General features: G+C 45.0%; 1 non-coding gene across 1 annotated transcript; it reads right to left on the reverse strand.

Moving 5' to 3' along the window:
- Nucleotides 1-8,324: 8,324 nt before the first annotated feature.
- Trnas-cga lies at nt 8,325-8,399 on the reverse strand. The gene has a single exon. It is a non-coding gene; the product is annotated as a tRNA-Ser (tRNA).
- Between the last annotated feature and the right edge of the window lie 6,683 nt (nt 8,400-15,082).

Raw genomic sequence — 15,082 nt, forward strand, 5'->3', positions numbered from 1 at the left:
CTTTCAAAATTGGTTCAAATGGCTCTGAGCACTATGGGAGTTAACATCTGAGGTCATCCGTCCCCTAGAACTTAGAACTACTTCAATCTAACCAATCTAAGGACATCACACACATCCATGCTCGAGGCAGGATTCGAACCTGCGACCGAAGCGGTCATGCGGTTCCAGACTGAAGTGCCTACAACCGCTCGGCCACACCGGCCGGCAGTAACAGCTTTTCTCTGTACCATTGTTCTTGTAACATAGTACCTTTTCGGTTATTATGATTTTTGCGTCTTGTTCTGATTTTTAATTTTCTGTGTAACACCTAACGGCATTAGTAGATGAATGAAAAATCTGTTTGTATCGTTCGTCGAATACACTGGATTTTTTGGTAAAAAGGATATAATTTCAAATCAAAAATATAGTGTAGAATTTCAAAATTACCAGGGGCGTTTAATAAGTATAGCAAAACATTTTTTGTTGGCCCTTTTAGTTTCAAATAATGGAGAATTGTTTGAGGGACATCGTAGAATATTCCCATTTCAGACCCTATAGTTTTCCAAAGTCAACAGGTTGCGACGCTACACGTAGCCTCCAGGAAGACATCTGTAACGGAGGTGCGTAACATGCAGAGAGTTGTCAATTAGTTTCTTTTGGCGGAAAATGTCTACAGTGATCTGGGTGTGAACAAAAGCACGGTGACTCGTTGGGCGAGGCATCTGTCATCACCGCATGAACGTCGCGCAATCCTATGTGATCTCGAGCGTCTTGGCCAGCCACATACAGCTGTGACTTCTGCAGTGATGGAACGTGCAGACACTCTCATTTGAGGTGATCGACGGATCTCAATCGAACACAGTTGGACAGCTGGAAGTCTCTCTTGTTAGTGCTGACTCAACCACCAGATGGGGTACTCAAAGGTGTATGCCCGCTGGATTCCTTGCCGCCTAACATAAGACCACAAAGAGCAACGAAGGATCATCCGTGCTGAATTGCTTGTGCGTTACGACGCTGATTTCGTCAACTTCTTTCGAACATAGTCGCTGGTGATTAAGCATGGGTTCATCATTTCGGTTCATAAACAAAACAGCAATCGTTGGAGTGGCGCCACAACACTCTTCTTCCGATGAAGAAGCTCAAATGCGCACACTCAGCCACCAAGTCATGGCGACGGTCTTCTCGCAGTCCCTCTGATGTCCCCCCTCATGGTGCAGCGAACAACTGTGATGTGTACTGTGCTTTCCTCAGGAGACAGAAGAAACGACTTCAACGTGTTCGTCGCCATAAAAATGCAAATGAACTTCTCCATGGTAACGGGAGGCCCCACACAAGTCTGCGCACTCACGAGGAGCCCACGAAACTTCATTGGACCGTTCTTCCTCATCCACCCTACAGCCCGGATCTCCTATCTTCCGACTTTAATCTCTTTCACCCAATTAAGTATGCACTCCGAGGAAAGTTGTTCGTGGATGATGGGAACGTTAGTGTTGAGGATCAGTGGACAAAGTTCAAAACCATCGTTCAATATACATTAGATGAGTATGTGCCAAGCAAGATCGTAAGAGATGGAAAAGAGCCACCGTGGTACGACAACAGAGTTAGCAAACTGCTACGCAAGCAAAGACAACTTAATAGGAAACATAAACATAGCCAAAGCCTTGCAGACAAACAAAAATTACACGAAGCGAAATGTAGTGTGAGGAGGGCTATGCGGGAGGCGTTCAATGAATTCGAAAGCAAAGTTCGATGTACTGACTTGGCAGAAAATCCTAAGAAATTTTGGTCTTATGTCAAAGCAGTAGGTGGATTAAAACAAAATGTCCAGACACTCTGTGACCAAAATGGTACTGAAACAGAAGATGACAGACTAAAGGCCGAAATACTAAATGTCTTTTTCCAATGTTGTTTCACAGAAGAAGACTGCACTGTAGTTCCTTCTCTAGATTGTCGCACATATGACAAAATGGTAGATATCGAAATAGATGACAGAGGGATGGAAAAAGAATTAAAAGCGCTCGAAAGAGGAAAGGCCGCTGGACCTGATGGGATACCAGTTCGATTTAACGCAGAGTACGCGAAGGGACTTCCCCCCCCACCCCCACCCCCTTCATGCAGCGGTGTACCGTAGGTCTCTATAAGAGCGTAGCGTTCCAAAAGATTGGAAAAGGGCAAAGGTCATCCCCGTTTTCAAGAAGGGACGTCAAACAGATGTGCAGAACTGTAGACCTATATCTCTAACGTCGATCAGTTGTAGAATTTTGGAACACGTATTATGTTCGAGTATAATGACTTTTCTGGAGACTAGAAATCTATTCTGTAGGAATCAACATCGGTTTCGAAAAAGACGATCGCGCGAAACCCAGCTCACGCTATTCGTCCACGAGACTCAGAGGGCCATAGACACGGGTTCCCAGGTAGATGCCGTGTTTCTTGACTTCCGCAAGGCGTTTGATACAGTTCCCCACAGTCGTTTAATGAACAAAGTAAGAGCATATGGACTATCAGACGAATTGTGTGATTGGATTCAAGAGTTCCTAGATAACAGAACGCAGCATATCATTCTCAATGGAGAGAAGTCTTGGAGAAGTAAGAGTGATTTCAGGTGTGACGCAGGGGAGTGTCGTAGGACCGTTGCTATTCACAATATATATATATATATATATATATATATATATATATATATATATATATATATATGACCTTGTGGGTAACATCGTAAGTTCACTAAGGCTTTTTGTGAATGATGCTGCAGTATATGGAGAGGTTGTAACAATGGAAAACTGTACTGAAATGCAGGAGGATCTGCAACGAATTGACGCATGTTCCAGGGAATGGCAATTGAATCTCAATGTAGACAAGTGTAATGTGCTGCAAATACACTGAAAGAAAGATCCTTTATCATTTAGCTACAATATAGCATGTCAGCAACTGGAAGCAGCTAATTCCATAAATTATCTGGGAGTAGACATTAGGAGTGATTTAAAATGGAATGACCGTATAAAATTAATCGTCAGTAAAGCAGATGCCAGACTGAGATTCATTGGAAGAATCCTAAGGAAATGCAATCCGAAAACAAAGGAAGTCGGTTACAGTACGCTTGTTTGCCCACTACTTGAATACTGCTCACCGGTGTGGTGGGATCCGTACCAGATAGGGTTGATAGAAGAGATAGAGAAGATCCAACGGAGAGCAGCGCTCTTCGTTACAAGATCATTTAGTAATCGCGAAAGCGTTACGGAGCTGATAGATAAACTCCAGTGGAAGACTCTGCAAGAGAGACGCTCAGTAGCCCGCTACGGGCTTTTGTTTAGTTTCGAGAACATACCTTCACCAAGGAGTCAAGCAGTATATTGTTCCCTCCTACGTATATCTCGGGGAGAGACCATGAGGATAAAATCAGAGAGAATAGAGCCCAAACAGAGGCATACTGACAATCTTTCTCTCCACGAACAACACGAGACTGGAATAGAAGGGAGAACCGATAGAGGTACTCAGGGTACCCTGCGCCACACACCGTCAGGTAGCTCGCGAGTGTGGATGTAGATGTAGATGTAGATGCTGCAAGACGTTGGCTCCGACGTCGACCAGTAAAGTGATACTATGCGGGCATACAGGACCTCCCAGTAAGTTGGCGTTAGGCCGGCTCATTGGACTGAGATTGTAGCCAAAAGAGTGGAGAATAATATGGTGTATAGGAATCCTGCATTACTTATTGAATCCCCATCGTTATTATATAAAAAGATGAAGTGAGCGTATACTAAAGAAATATTCTTACCAATCATCTCATACGGTTATCTAAAAAAAAATTTGACTGGCTACCTGTAAATACAGTATTGGCCATTAAAATTGCTACACCAAGAAGAAATGCAGATGATAAACGGGTATTCATTGGACAAATACGAGGCCTGTTCAGAAAGTAAGCTCCGATTGATTGCCAAATTGAAACCACAGTGAACATCAGAAATGTTTTACTTGTAACAATTAGCTACACCTTTCAGCTACTTCTCTACGTAGTCGCCGTTCTGACTTAGACTTTTGTCATAGCGTTGTACCAACTTTTCAATAGCCTCATCATAGAAGGCAGCCGCCAGTACTTTCCGCCAATTCTCCACGCTGGCCTACACCTCGTTGTCTGTGTCAAAATGTTGTCTTCAAAGACAGCGGTTCATGTGACCAGAGATGAAACTCAGGAGGAGACAATTGCGGTCTTTATTGTGGGTAATCTCACATTTCCATTTGAAAACGATGCAGGAGCATCTTCATTGCCCCTGCAGAATGCGGCTGAGAATTGTCTTGAAGAAGAAACAGCACGACAGTTATGTAATGTTAGCCGCATAGCTTCAGGTGAAATTTCTCACCAGGCCCTCGTACTTGGCGGCAGACACTATTTTCTAGACATCTTTACGCACTCACTGCGAGCTCAGAAATGAGAAGAGCGACGTGATGCTAACTGGGGTTATGCTAGAGACACTACCCAACACATCTGTGCAAAGCTTTATCGGATTTTCATAGTCGTTTCCATTTCGCGACCGATCGGAGCTTACTTTCTGAACGCCCCTCGTATATTATACGAGAACTGACATGTGATTATATTTTCACGCAATTTGGGTGCACAGATCCTGAGAAATGAGTACCCAGAACAACCAACTCTGGCCGTAATAACGGCCTTGATACGCCTGGGCATTGAGTCAAACAGAGCTTGGATGGCGTGTACAGGTACAATGCAGCTTCAACACGATACCACAATTCATCAAGAGTAGTGACTGGTGTATTGTGATGAGCCAGTTGCTCGACCACCATTGACCAGACGTTTCCAATTGGTGAGAATCTGGAGAATGTGCTGGCCAGGGCAGCAGTCGAACATTTCCTGTATCCAGAAAGGCCCGTACAGGACCTTCAACATGCAGTCGTGCATTATCCTGCTGAAGTGTAGGGTTTCGCAGGGATCGAATGAAGGGTAGAGCCACGGGTCGTAACACATCTGAAATGTAACGTCCATTGTTCAAAGTGCCGTCAATGCGAACAAGAGGTGACTGAGACGTGTAACCAATGGCACCCCACACGATCACGCCGGGTGATACGCCAGTACGGCGATGACGAATACACACTTCCAATATGCGTTCACCGCGATGTCGCCAAACACGGATGCGACCATCATGATGCTCTAAACATAACCTGGATTCATCCGAGAAAATGACGTTTTGCCATTCGTGCACCCAGGTTCGTTGTTGAGTACACCATCGCAGGCGCTCCTGTCTGTGATGCAGTGTCAAGGGTAACCGCAACCATGATCTACGATCTGTAGTCCATGCTGCTGCAAACGTCGTCGACTGTTCGTGCAGATGCTTGTTGACTTGCAAACGTCCTCATCTGTTGACTCAGGGACCGAGACGTGGCTGCACGATCCGTTACAGCCGTGCGGATAAGATGCCTGTCATCTCGACTGTTAGTGATACGAGGCCGTTGGGATCCAGCACGGCGTTCCGTATTACCCTCCTGAACCCACAGATTCCATATTCTGCTAACAGTCATTGGATCTCGACCAACGCGAGCAGTAGTGTGGCGATACGATAAACCGCAATCGCGATAGGCTACAATCCGAGCTTTAGCAAATTCGGAAACGTGATGGTACGCTTTTCTCCTCCTTATACGAGGCATGACAACAACGTTTCACCAGGCAACGCCGGTCAATCGCTGTTTGTGTATGAGAAATCGTTTGGAAACTTTCCTCATGTCAGCACGTTGTAGATGTCGCCACTGTCGCCAACCTTGTTTCAATGCTCTGAATATCTAATCATTTGCATATCACAGCATCTTCTTCCTGTCGGTTAAATTTCGCGTCTGTAGCACGTCATCTTCGTGGTGTAGCAATTTTAATGGCCAGTAGTGTAATTCCTCTCGAATTTCCTGTTAAGTTTGGTTCTTAGAGGACGAAAAGTTGTATGAAAATGACTAATTCAGAATTTTGTCCCTTCTTGGATAAATTTCTGCGGACTTTCATGAGATGGAAGGAAATTCTAACGACAGGAATGGCTTCTAAGACACGTACGTGGCGTTTAACTGGCCTTGGCTCTCCACTTTACGAGGGACATACACAGATAACGCTGGGGAATGTAAGGGGCATTGCACTCTGCTTCAGAGCTAATTAACAACGAACATGGCGGCGGTGCTGCACCTAGTGGTCTGTCAAGCTCTGCCGTGCCACTGTCTCGCAAATCCACCTGACGTGTTCTATTCAGCTAGGCCCTTCACTAGGGCTCGACTTGATAGCTGTACGCCGAGTACTAGAGGAGAGGGCGGACAAGACGAGTTGGCGCGCGCTGACGCGAGGAACGTGATATTGCGGCGAGGCGGAGCGTCGCGCTGCGTTTCTGTACACGCGCACGTCCTCAGGTGCGCACAGTAAATCCTGCGAACCGTCGGGCGGGCATGATTGGTGGCAGCGGGCCGGCGCGTGACGTACGGCGACTGCCGACTGTCAGCCGGCGCGCTTCAAAGGCGCTAACCGACGTCGCATTAATATTCACGCGCCGTGCGCCGAGCCGGGCCACGCGTCATTTCCTCCGAAAAGCGGCAGCTCGCTCAATTAGCCGCGAGAGCGAAATTGCTAATGAAATGTTCTCGGCGCGATCCTGAGAGATGTGTGCTTAGCGACGTGTAGCCTCGTGTTCCAGCCCGTAAAAAAGGAAGTCGCCGGTGAAATACTGCGTCGATAAAGCATAGCGGAAGAAAGGGACAGTCGTGTTTCAAAGTCTGAAATACGAAATACAGGAATACTGACATATCTGCTTATCTGTGGAATTTCCCACTGTTTTCAGTATATGCGGTTTTTTTTATGCTAGTGTTAAAACTATGGCTGACGTGCAGGCCCGTGTACAGTACAGGGTGATTCAGCTCTCCCTACCTCTAGGTCTCATGCAGCCCACAACACCTTCAGATAACATGTGCAAGATTTTCATATTATTTCGCTTGGGACGTCCAGTTTACGAGTCCTACAGAGGAAGTGGACACGACCTCTTTGTAGGAAATTTAACGTAGTTAAATGTTGTACAGGGTACGTTTTTGTTATAGGCTGTCGTTTTCGATTGATTGAAGATAAGTTTTGCTACACTGAAGTTCATAGAAAAAGCTGCAGTTAGTTTTCTGGCGTAGGACTTACAGTTTGCAGGTAGTGAGCATGCGGATATGAAAATCTCATGCGCCGTTATTGAAGGTGTTGCGGGTTGCATAAAATGGCTCAAAAGGGGCGGCTGAATCATCTTGTACTGTGCGATCATGGGCCATAGAAACTTTTTCGTCCCTACCCATTAGTCTTTAACTGAGTGTTCTCATTCGCCACGCACTTCAGCGTGGAAAACTATCTTCTTTAGTGGCCTGTTCCTAAGTGTTCCAAGCGCAATGTAAAAATGTGTTAAATTTTTTCATAATATACGTTTGATTCTCCAGATAGAAGGGATTGCTAGGGTAATGATCCATGAATAGTCAGGGTCTTTTCAGCCAAATGCAAACTGGATTGTTAATGTGTGGATTATCTGTTCCAGCAGTTACTGCGCTGTCAGGTATGGTGTATCATCGAACCAGCTGATTAGGCTGCCTCGTTTTTGTCCAGCGGTCTGGGGTTGTATAGAATAGTGCAAAATTTGAAGCTCTCTTCTGAGCCCGAGAAATTCAACTAGAGGAACTCCGTGAGTTGTCCACGCCGTTTTTTGGACACCAGATCCATGTGGTAACGACACAGTGGAAGTTTAAGCAGTACCACAAGTCATACGCGGCCTGAAGACTTGCAAGGCCTCTGCCACATGTGTTGGTTTGTGTGCCCCCAGTGTGTTACCTTGTATGTGGACTCGCTGAGTAGGGGCATGGTCAACCGATTAGTACCCAACCCCGAGGTCCAAGCTTGGGCACAGGCTGTGCCCGACTCCTCTTTAGCTGAAGTTATTCAGATTGATGAATCATATGAACATTTGAGAGCGACAAAGGATGTACTTTCCGACAACTGGTAGGTGACGAAGTTAAGTACATGCGGTATACAGCCCTCGGTGCCCGAATGGGTTGGCAGGCCGGCCTTGCCTTCCGCTGAGCCGCCATGTGTTGACGACTTTCACGACCTGAGTGCGGTGTCGTCACGGAGCTGCCCGTCATCACTTGTGTAAATGTCGGCGGGTACAAGTAAAGTCGATACATTGTGATGCCCACTCGCGGCGTTTTCCTGGGCCTCGGCATTTTTCTCCTTCCGCCCCTGATTCCAATCAATGGGAAAGTCGGCGGAACTGCTCTGATTGTCGTTTGGTGCCTATTAGACAAGAATGCCAGTATCTAACTTCCTGGCAGATTAAAACTGTGTGCCGGACCGAGACTCGAACTCGGGACCTTTGCCTTTCGCGGGCAAGCGCTCTACCAACTGAGCTACCCAAGCACGACTCACGCCCTGGCCTCACAGCTTTACTTCTGCCAGTACCTCGTCTCCTACCTTCCAAACTTTACAGAAGCTCTCCTGCGAAACTTGCAGAACTAGCACTCCTGAAAGAAAGGATACTGCGGAGACATGCCTTAGCCACAGCCTAGGGGATGCTTCCAGAATGAGATTTTCACTCTGCAGCGGAGTGTGCGCTCATATGAAACTTCCTGGCAGATTAAAACTGTGTGGCGGACCGAGACTCGAACTCGGGACCTTTGCCTTTCGCGAGGAGAGCTTCTGTAAAGTTTGGAAGGTAGGAGACGATGTACTGGCAGAAGTAAAGCTGTGAGGACGGGGCGTGAGTCGTGCTTGGGTAGCTCAGTTGGTAGAGCACTTGCCCGCGAAAGGCAAAGGTCCCGAGTTCGAGTCTCGGTCCGGCACACAGTTTTAATCTGCCAGGAAGTTTCATATCAGCGCACACTCCGCTGCAGAGTGAAGATCTCATTCTGGATACCAGTATGTAGATCCCACGTTTGGGGTATACCATAAAGTAAGGTATCTGGTATCGATTGGTGGAAGTCGACAAGCCACAGGAGGGTCGTCAGAGGCCCCATTATTTTCACAGGACTCAGAGGCTGTCTCTGACGCTCCACAAACACCACCTCAACGTATTCTGCTATCGTTGACGGTGGATGGGAGTCCGGTTGAGCTTCGGGCCGACATGGCGGGTAATGGTTTATGACGACATTTATAGGCACTTGAGCTGCCATGTGGTGCAACGGCCGCTATGTCAAGTTGTTTCTTATATTAAGCAGTGCATTCCATTATGTGGGAAGGTTAGAAGAATTTGGAGCGGCAACTTAACTTGTTAGTGGTTAGTTCATCGTTGGCTGAGAATATTTATGGGCTAGTTGTCTTTCGTGTTGTTGGTTTCCAGATCATTAAAAAAGTCCATTTAGTGTCCCAATCGGCCTTCATTCAAGTTTTGGACTCGTTACTATGGTCATACGATCAGATGGTTAGGAGTACCTTGCATCGGATAGAAAATTTCGAAGCCCATGTCTCCCTTAAGCCATCAGGATCATTTACATTTGGTCGCCCTCACCACTTTCCTTTCGCCATGTGTGACAAGGTCAAGGCCGACTTCCGGTGTTCACAAGATCTAGGTATCATTTCCCTTATTTCGTCTAGACAGAGAGCCACCCATTTGGTAGTAATTTAGAAGGGAAATGGCACCGTGTGCCTTTGGGCTTTTTAAAAGAGACAGTCAATATGCAATGTATAGTTGATCCATATCTCATTCCACATCTGGGGAAATTGTTGGTGAACGTGTCAGAGGCGCAGTATTTTTTTCGCATCAACTTGCGAGAAATACAGTTACCATTCGATGTCGCTTCTCAGCATTTCTTAGTGCTCAGCACCCTCTTTGGGCTTTACCAATCTCATGATTTGTTCTTGAGAATTTCGTCTGCCCCAGGAATTTGTCAAAGATATTTGGAGCATTCAATTGAGGATATTCCCTGTTGTGTCAACCATCTCAATAACGCCTATGTCACGGGCTCCATGCAAGAGAACACAGGCACTATTCATATATAGCATTTCTGTAAGCTTGTGTACTGATATCCTCAGTGTGGATGCACACAATGGGTCCCATACCTCTTGCTGGTATACAGGAAGCTCTGCGAGCAAAATGAGGGTAATGGACGCTATGTCATAGTATGCGATAAGAATTTGAGTGGGATGGAAAGTGTGTTCGGATAGCTGAAACGACTGAAGCTACTGCTCGTGTAAAGCGGGAAATCTGAGTTCGAATCGTGGTCCAGCACAAATTTCCATATTTCGCCAGTGAATTGTTTCAGTGCCCAATTGCAGCTGACTATGGCCTTACTCAAACAGATGCACATTTACAAAAAAGAATGCGAAAGAAGCGGTCTGTGCGGTGGTAAATAAACAAACAAAGCTGCACCTTGCTGGTAAACCTTTAGGGGTATAAGGTCATTCCTAACGTTTCGTCCAGAAGTGCGCTGGACATCTTCAAAGGCGTTCCTCTTCCGTTGAGTCTTGCCGACTGACGGTTCGGACTTCTGGGAGCTACATATACATGGTGTACATACAGTCCGGGAATGCTTTCAATCATTTATTGCACAAGAATCAAACAGTGTACGTATGTCATACATTTTGCGTTTTGAAGAGAAACTCTGTGACTTCTTACCTTACTTGGTTCAAAAATGGCTCTGAGCACTATGGGACTTAACATCTGAGGTCATCAGTCCCCTAGAACTTAAAACTACTTAAGCCTAACTAACCTAAGGACATCACACACATCGATGCCCGAGGGAGGATTCGAACCTGCGACAGTAGCGGTCGCACGGTTCCAGACTGTAGCGGCTAGAACCTGCTCGGCCACTCCGGCCGGCCCCTACTTGGTGCCAAACATCTGTTGAACAGCTATAGCACACTTGTTTTTATCGAACTCCAACACAGAGAATGCTCGCTCCGCACCTGAACTCGCCATGTTTGCGAGTAGCGCTGACTATCGGCAAATTACCGAACTACGCTGTGGCGGTATACATGGAAAAAAAACTATCAGGGTTTCTCTTCAAAATGACATATGTAAGATATCTGTACAATGTTTAGTTCTTGTGCAATAAATAATTGAAAGTGTTCCCGGACATTATGTACACCCAGTAGACGGCAGAAAAAGTGTCGTGGCCTGATTTGCACGTGATAAGCAGAGATTACCCTTGTCAAAGATAAAACTTAATTATTGAGTGTCGCCGGCCGCGGTGGTCTAGCGGTTCTGGCGCTGCAGTCCGGAACCGCGGGACTGCTACGGTCGCAGGTTCGAATCCTGCCTCGGGCATGGGTGTGTGTGATGTCCTTAGGTTAGTTAGGTTTAAGTAGTTCTAAGTTCTAGGGGACTTATGACCTAAGATGTTGAGTCCCATAGTGCTCAGAGCCATTTTTTTTTATTGAGTGTCGTCTTGTAAAAGATGTTCAACGGAGTTCTGGACGACACGTTAGAAACACAAGTGTTACGTGGACCACGACCTTACACCCCGAAAGGTTTTCCAGCAGCAGTGTCATCCGGTCGCGAAAACCTTCGTTTCTAAAGCTACACGTTTTCTTTCCAGAGGCTATGTGTAGCTGCGGCTGAGTGAAATGTCATGCAGACTAAACCCTGTTACTATGTTAAGGAGCCAGAAGCGCGTAACGTTCACTAAACAGATTCAGCTGATCCTTTTCAAAGTGTATTTGTTTACAAGCATTCAGAGTAAACACCATGGCCTACATGCCATTTGCAGGATACCTGAAGTGGGAAACTGTGTCACTGGCGTTTTTTTGTATTACACTTCTTGCTAGTTGTCATGCACCAGTAAGTAACTAAAGGTGTCAGCAGGTAAACTGCAATGTTCGTGGTGGATACGAGAATGAATCAGGTTCAATTTAGTCGTTACCTTGAGTCGGACGGTGCTTACTTTTGTGTCGACAGAGCGTGGTATCACGTACGTAATGCTAAAATGGTACCCTCTTCCGCAGTCGAGGTCGCTAACACACGCCTGTATGGTGGCGCTCAAATCGGAGCTAAGCTGATTGAAATCTTGGTGGTGGATGAAATTTTCACATTCAGTATCTGGTCCATAAGGGGAAGAGAAGTGGTGGCGTAAAGTTTCTCATCATCAGTGTTGGCACCACTGGATTGCATTAAATTCCAAACCCCGCCGCTGTTTATCATGAAATGAGGACATTTGAACTGTTGTTGGCGGTGACTTGTCTGTTGGATAGGAAGGTTAAGCTCGCAGGGCCCCTTGGTATTATAACAGAGGAATAGGCCATGTTCCAGCACTGGGTTTCACCCTCTCCCTTCTCTCATCATCTACACAATTAAACACAAACCTAACACTACACTATACACGCACACCCACCCATAACTCTCACCTACATTCCGCGAACACACATACGACAAAACCCACATATACACAAGAAAAGAGGCCAATGTGCGGTGAGTATCAACATTTTTCGAGAAGGGGCTGAACCTGTCCCATGTGATGTCCCAGCCAACATTCCCTGTCATTTGCATGTTTTACTGAAATAGTTTTGCATGTTTAGTGTCCGTATAGCAATACCTGTCTTTTAAGTTGTGTACGCTAATAGTAGACACATGACGCAGCCTAAGAGTTATGGGAAGAAATGCACGTACTCACTCGATATATTTTGAAATAAGAACTTATTGAAAAACGTGTTAACTGCTCATGAATGTAAGAATTGGGCGGAATACTTGTAAGTATGCTGTTTAGGTTTTTTATTGGTAACGCCACCTCTGTATGAAAATCACTGGCTGTGCTGTGTGCAGTCTGTGGCTGCTTTGCATTGTTGTAATACTCGCCATTGTAGTGTTAGGCAGCTGGCTGTGAACAGCGCGTAGCGTTGCACAGTTGGAGGTGAGCCGCCAGCAGTGGTGGATGTGGGGAGAGAGATGGCGGAGGTTTCTAATTTGTCATGAACTGATATATATATTATGACTTGTGATGATATTAAGGTAAATACATTGTTTGCTCTCTATTAATATCTTTCATTTGCTAACTATCCCTATCAGTAGTTAGTGCCTTCAGTAGTTTGAATCTTCTATTTAGCTGGCAGTAGTGGCGCTCGCTGTACTGCAGTAGCTTGAGCAGCGAAGATTTTTGTGAGGTAAGTGATTTGTGAAAGGTATAGTTTAATGTTTGTCAGGGCCATTCTTTAGTAGGGAATTTTGAAAGTCAGATTGCGTTGCGCTAAAAATATTGTGTGTCAGGTTAAGCACAGTCGTATATAAATTGTTCAAAGGGGAAGTTTCATATGTCGACCCTTAGCCTAGGATACCTCACTGGAATCTTCTGATTTTTCTTGTAGTTTGTGTATTTAGTGTAGCTTTTGTTTATTGCTAGCGCGTAATTGTAGAGAGAATTTCCTTTGTAGTTGTAGCCTTTCATTGTTGTACAGTAAAACAGTTATGGCATGCATGTAGATTTGCACCAAGTATTTCGCAGCTGCGCTTGCAATTAACTAGATATTATTTTCAGTGCTATGTTAATGTGTTCTCTTATTTTTGATCTTCAAATTGTGTTTTTCTGTGTTGTCGTGTGAAATACTGTGACAATAATGGCGTGTGAAAAACGTAATACTAGGCTCCAAAGTAAACTGAGAAATGATAGTGAAAATGAAAGCAGTGTGTTAGCGCCACCGAGTAATGAATTAACTGATGTTCAAAGTAGTAATTTGATAAGTGTGCATAGGGAAATGGAGCGGGCGGCAAACAATGGCGTGGACAGTGAAACAATTAGTGAAGAGGGAAGCATTATCGATCGATCGGTCGGCAACAGCTCGCCTCAGGAATCCGAAATGATAGGACACAATTTTGCAAACACTGTAGATTCAGGTTTTGCGTCCTCACCGTTTTCTCAAATGAGTCAAGACACGTTTTCCGCTTGTCAAAATGTGAATGTTGCCGGTGCAAATTCACTGCCGAAAAGCACTGAGGAACATGTTTCAGACACCAGTGCATTGTTATTACAGTTAATGCAACAAATGGGACAAAGGCTACAAAAGTTAGACACAACGCTTGAACAAAATCAGAAACAAACACAGCAACAGTTACACACAATGGAACAAAATCAGAGACAAACACAGCAGAATCTTAAAAAGTTAGACACAATGGAACAACACCAGAGACAAACACAGCAACAGTTAGACACAATGGAACAAAATCTTCAAAAGTTAGACACCACACTTGAACAAACACGTGAAGATTTAACTACTGAGTTACATAAAATCGAATCGAAATGTCAAAAAGTCTGTAACGACGTAAAAACACAAATTTGTGAGCATTTTCAACCTATTTTTTCGCGGCATGAAAATGCATTACAGAATCACGAAGCAGCCATAAAAGAACTGCAAATTATTGTTCATGAAAATCATGAGACCTTGCAAGCTAAAATTGACTCAGTTGCATCTACCGATTCGGTTACGCAACTTGCAAAAACTCAGGAAAACTTAAAGGACACAGTAGAAAGACACATGGAGGAAATTAGTTCATTATCAGAGAAAGTAGTTGAACTTTCGGATCAGCTAAATAATTTATCTACGAAGGTAGATGATAATCTGAATGACACAAAACCGGTAGTCTTTAATAACACAGAAGAGAGCGAACAAATTAGGAAACTGAAACAAAATCTGAATCAAATTGATACGCAACACCAAAGAGAAATCCGGGAAGTACAAGATCAGCTAACACAGGTAATACAAGAATTACGTATTTCAGAGGACACTCGCGCTCCAACACAGGAAGAGGGACTTAGAAACACGGAAAAGCTGCAAAATAATAACACAGGGCATTTCGGAAGTAATGAAAGAAATTGGGAATGTGCACCGAATTTTGAGATGGAACCGCCGAAGCGACGTAACAATGACCGACATGCGACTCGCCGACATGATGATTTTGACTATAAGCTGTTCATTACTACACGTAAATTCAAAACGTTTAAGAATTCTGCCAACGACATTCATCCACAAGCATGGCTCCATCAATTCTCTCATTGTTTTCCTCCCAACTGGTCGTTGGAACACAGATTAGAATTTATGTGTGGCTACTTAGAGAATGAACCAGCTGTAAGAATGCGATCGGTAATTCACGATTGCCACAGTGAAGGAGAGTTTTACCAT

The sequence above is a fragment of the Schistocerca americana genome, chromosome 1 (genome assembly GCF_021461395.2).
Source record: "Schistocerca americana isolate TAMUIC-IGC-003095 chromosome 1, iqSchAmer2.1, whole genome shotgun sequence".
In the NCBI taxonomy this organism is placed as follows: Eukaryota; Metazoa; Arthropoda; class Insecta; order Orthoptera; family Acrididae; genus Schistocerca; species Schistocerca americana.